The sequence below is a fragment of the Cottoperca gobio genome, unplaced genomic scaffold (assembly GCF_900634415.1).
Source record: "Cottoperca gobio unplaced genomic scaffold, fCotGob3.1 fCotGob3_333arrow_ctg1, whole genome shotgun sequence".
NCBI lineage: Eukaryota > Metazoa > Chordata > Actinopteri > Perciformes > Bovichtidae > Cottoperca > Cottoperca gobio.
In genome coordinates this window covers 25,327-31,074 of record NW_021166939.1, presented here as the reverse complement: position 1 = coordinate 31,074, position 5,748 = coordinate 25,327, and the positions used below count along the sequence as shown (strand labels likewise).

At 35.1% G+C, this 5,748-nt stretch overlaps 1 long non-coding RNA gene across 1 annotated transcript; it reads right to left on the bottom strand.

Annotated features, from left to right (window-relative positions):
• Positions 1-4,660: 4,660 nt before the first annotated feature.
• LOC115005642 (uncharacterized) lies at positions 4,661-5,748 on the bottom strand. Its single transcript, XR_003831971.1, has 2 exons — positions 5,598-5,748; positions 4,661-4,736 (listed from the first exon to the last, which is right to left on the bottom strand). It is a non-coding gene; the product is annotated as an uncharacterized LOC115005642 (long non-coding RNA).

Sequence of the window (5,748 nt, the reverse complement as noted above, 5' to 3'; positions counted from 1 at the left end):
ACACTGCGTTATAACTACAATACTGCGTTATAAACTACATTACCTGCGTTATAACTACATTACACTGCGTTATAACTACATTACACTGCGTTGTAACTACATTATACTGCGTTATAACTACATTATACTGCGTTATAACTACATTATACTGCGTTATAACTACATTATACTGTGTTTATAACTACATTACACTGCGTTATAACTACATTATACTGTCGTTATAACTACATTCACTGCGTTATAACTACATTACACTGCGTTATAACTACATTATACTGCGTTATAACTACATAGCACTGCGTTATAACTACATTATACTGTGTTATAACTACATTACACTGCGTTATAACTACATTATACTGGCGTTATAACTACATTACACTGCGTTATAACTACATTATACTGCGTTATAACTACATTACACTGCGTTATAACTACATTATACTGCGTTATAACTACATTACACTGCGTTATAACTACATTACACTGCGTTATAACTACATTATACTGCGTTATAACTACATTACACTGCGTTATAACTACATTACACTGTGTTATAACTACATTACACTGTGTTATAACTACATTACACTGCGTTATAACTACATTATACTGCGTTATAACTACATTACACTGCGTTATAACTACATTACACTGCGTTATAACTACATTACACTGCGTTATAACTACATTATACTGCGTTATAACTACATTACAACTGCGTTATAACTACATTACACTGCTTTATAACGACATTACACTGCGTTATAACTACATTACGGTTATAACTACATTACACTGTGTTATAACTACATTACACTGCGTTATAACTACATTACACTGCGTTATAACTACATTATACTGCGTTATAACTACATTACACTGCGTTATAACTACATTACACTGCGTTATAACTACATTACACTGCGTTATAACTACATTATACTGCGTTATAACTACATTACACTGCGTTATAACTACATTACACTGTGTTATAACTACATTACACTGCGTTATAACTACATTATACTGTGTTATAACTACATTATACTGCGTTATAACTACATTATACTGCTGTTATAACTACATTATACTGCTGTTATAACTACATTACACTGCGTTATAATACATTACAACTGTTAACTACATTACACTGCTTTATAACTACATTACATACACTGCGTTATACTACATTACACTGCGTTATAACTACATTACACTGCGTTATAACTACATTACACTGCGTTATAACTACATTACACTGCGTTATAACTACATACACTGCGTTATAACTACATTACACTGCGTTATAACTACATACACTGCGTTATAACTACATTACACTGCGTTATAACTACATTACACTGCGTTATAACTACATTACACTGCGTTATAACTACATTACACTGCGTTATAACTACATTACACTGCGTTATAACTACATTACACTGCGTTATAACTACATTACACTGCGTTATAACTACATTACACTGCGTTATAACTACATTACACTGCGTTATAACTACATTATACTGCGTTATAACTACATTACACTGCGTTATAACTACATTACTACTGCGTTATAACTACATACACATTACACGCGTTATAACTACATTATACTGGCTTTATAACTACATTACTACTGCGTTATAACTACATATACAACTGCGTTATAACTACATTATACTGCGTTATAACTACATTACACTGTGTTATAACTACATTACACTGCGTTATAACTACATTACACTGCGTTATAACTACATTTACTACTGCGTTATAACTACATTACACTGCTGTTATAACTACATTACACTGCGTTATAACTACATTACACTGCGTTATAACTACATTCACTGCGTATAACTACATTACACTGCGTTATAACTACATTACACTGCGTTATAACTACAATTATACTGCGTTATAACTACATTACACTGCGTTATACTACATTATACTGCGTTATAACTACATTACACTGCGTTATAACTACATTATACTGCGTTATAACTACATTACACTGCGTTATAACTACATACACTGCGTTATAACTACATTTACACTGCGTTATAACTACATTATACTGCGTTATAACTACATTACACTGCGTTATAACTACATTACACTGCGTTATAACTACATTACACTGTTATAACGACATTACACTGCGTTATAACTACATTACACTGTTATAACTACATTACTGCGTTATAACTACATTACACTGCGTTATAACTACATTACACTGCGTTATAACTACATTACACTGCGTTTATAACTACATTACACTGCGTTATAACTACATTACACTGCGTTATAACTACATTACACTGCGTTATAACTACAATTACACTGCGTTATAACTACATTACACTGCGTTATAACTACATTATACTGACTTATAACTACATTATACTGCGTTATAACTACATTACACTGCGTTATAACTACATTACACTGCGTTATAACTACATTACACTGCGTTATAACTACATTACACTGCGTTATAACTACATTACACTGCGTTATAACTACATTACACTGCGTTATAACTACATTATACTGCGTTATAACTACATTATACTGCGTTATAACTACATTACACTGTGTTATAACTACATTATACTGCGTTATAACTACATTATACTGCGTTATAACTACATTACACTGTGTTATAACTACATTACACTGCGTTATAACTACATTACACTGCGTTATAACTACATTATACTGCGTTATAACTACATTATATTGTGTTACAAACGTGTATTTAAATTTACAGAGGAATCTAAATTCTTAAATGAATAAATAAGGAACATGTTCAGGGTAATGTCCCAGACTAAACAACAAATGTCCCAGATTGAAGTTAGTTTTTTTCATTCTACATAATAAATACAGTTTTACTATAAAGTATTTATAATAAACTACACATGCATCACTTCTGGTGTGTGGAAGTTCTGCTCGTTGTCCCTTCACTGATATCTGAATACAGATTTAAATCATCAGTGTTTTCAGTCATTAGTTAATGTTTCTTGTTTATATCCAACTGTTTGATCCATAAATGCATCACTCATAACTGGTGCAGAACTTTATCAATCTTTACTTTGAATAGCTTCATAGTGTAACGTTCAGGTCAATGTGCGGGTCGCTCTCTCTCGGGTTGAGTTTGTTTGTCAGCGAGCGAGTGACGTGGCGTACAGATCACCTCACGTAACACCTAACATTAAAAATGATATTTATTTATTTGTTTATTAATGTATATACAGTAAGTGGAGGCTGGTGTATACAAAAAGTAATAATAATATATTAAACGACAATAAGTCATATAAAATAATAATGTGGAGACGTTTTCCTGCCGTGTGAGATGAGCTCAGAGCTGCAGAGTTCACCGTGTGAAGCTTTGCTGGCATTGTGTCGGTGAAGGAGGGAGTCACATGACGCCGTTACACTTTGAAATCTGGTCATAAGACTCACATTCCTCCAGCATCACCTCTCGCGCTCACAGCTCGCAACTCACACAAGTAAAGAAAAACAGGTTCATCCAGGACGCGCTCAGATTAATCCAGGATATCGGAGACGAATATCCTCGTGGTCGAGTTCCTGCCGTGCTTTCTTAACTATTAAACAAACAAGTCTATAAAACAAACATGTGAGCCGGCGGTGAGTAAGTGTTCGGGAGGAATAAATCGAGTGGGTGTCAGAGGTTGTGTGTTGCTCATCAGCTGATTTCACACATGATGACAAACTGTCAGGGTTAAAGGACGGTAAGTCAAAGTCACGGGAGGAGAAGTTTCACAAAACTCGTCCGTGTCTCAACGCTGATGTACCGACAACACGAACCACACTGGACAACATAACCTGCCTTCGTTTCCCAGTTGGGCTCCCACAAGCTTCTGTTCAGAGCTGCAAAGAACGATATTTTCATTATCGATTCATTTCTAGATTAATGTCAATGATTTAATGTCCATCTCAGTTCCTCAACGTCCAACATGATTACATTACTGTTATCCAGAGAGACTTACAGTGAAGTAAGTACAGGGACAGTCTCCCTGGAGCAGCTCAGGGTGAAGTGCCTTGCTCAGGGGCAGCTCTGGTGTTGAACTCACAACCTTCTGGTTTGGACCACGAGGCAATCACCACCCAAGATGTCTTAAAATGTCACTTTATTCTGATATAAAACTGAGAAAATAAGCAGATCTCCACATTTGAGATGCTGGAAACAACATTTAAAGAAATTGATTTAATGATTAATTGATTTATCAAAATAGCCGACTCATCGTACATTATTATAGATAAAGTATTGATTGTGCAGTAAAATGTTCCGTCTGGGTTTAATATTTATGTTAATGCTAATGTGTGTGTTGCATTATACTGCTGTAGATGTTTATCTTTATATCCTGTTGGATAGTTTAAAAAACAACGATTAATCGATTATCAGAAATATCAGCGATTCTTTGTCTAATGAATTAGTCGACTAATCGTTGCAGTTTTCAGAATCAGAATCCTCTTTAGTGGCATTTCGCAGGTGAACACAGTTCAAAAGAAGCTTCAATGCTCAGATAAACATTATGTTTCAGACGCCATCTGCGTCCACTTCAGCCTTCAGCTCGTAAACACTTTAAGAGCCGGTTAGCTGCAACTCACCCAGAAGATGAAGTTGAAAAAGAAAAGCAGGAACTTGACACATTTCATTCCTCCCTCGACACCCATGACTGCTGAGGATCTGTTTCCTGGATCAAAAAGAAATATGCAAACAATCTATTAGTTTCACTTTTAAAACATTACATTAGCTGTAATATGAGCAGCAGCAGTAGAAGATAGGAGTTATCTAATGGGCACATTTTATTGTCAATAAACTGTACTTAAAATATCAAAAGCAATTATTTTGGAGCAGAATGTGTGTGATAGTATTATAACACTATTTTATCATTATTTCTGAGCATTTGTGTATTTCAGAGTGCATATTTTATAGGATGTGTTGTATGTAAATCTGAATCTGTAAACTAGATATAGCTGGCAAACAAATGTACCGGAGTAAGAAGTATATAGTAACATTAATGGCACGATGGCACACATCCAAAATGTAATAATTAAAAAGACAAATGAAGGTTTAGAGCCACCAGCTACTTTGTGTGAACAGGAAAATGGTCCGTATAGAAAGTCGGGACTGTTCTTTAATTCGGCTTTATTTAAAATATTATTCAAACAAGTTAAAGCCTTCAAAACACGTCTTCTGGGCACTGAAGGGACCAGACGCGCCGTTTTGAGGAAGAAGCGGAGCCCAGACCCGGACCTTTAATTACCGCGACGTTAGCAACAATATCCGCTTTTACGAATTACATCAACCAGAGCGACTTTCTCTTGAATTGAATTGAATTGAATTGAATATAATTGAATTTGTTAGAGTTAGAAAACTAAGTTAGTCTTAGATAAACACAATCAGATAAAACTTTCCTCAACGGCTGTGCTACTGAAAAACTCTTCACTACTTTTATAAGATTAGCCGTTGAGCCGAGGTTTCAAAAGTGTTAACGGCATAAAACCGTTAACATAACGAATAAAAGATGTTGCAGCGGTGTTTTGAGGTCTACCTTTGTGAAGAAGTCCTTAAAATCCTGCGATGAGAGCCGAAGACGATGAAGTGTTGAATTGTTGGACGAACTTCTGCCGTTTATAGTTCCTCCTGCATCCGACTTCTCCTTTCACGCTGTGCTGCATTCAGGGTCTGCTCGTTCAACAGGG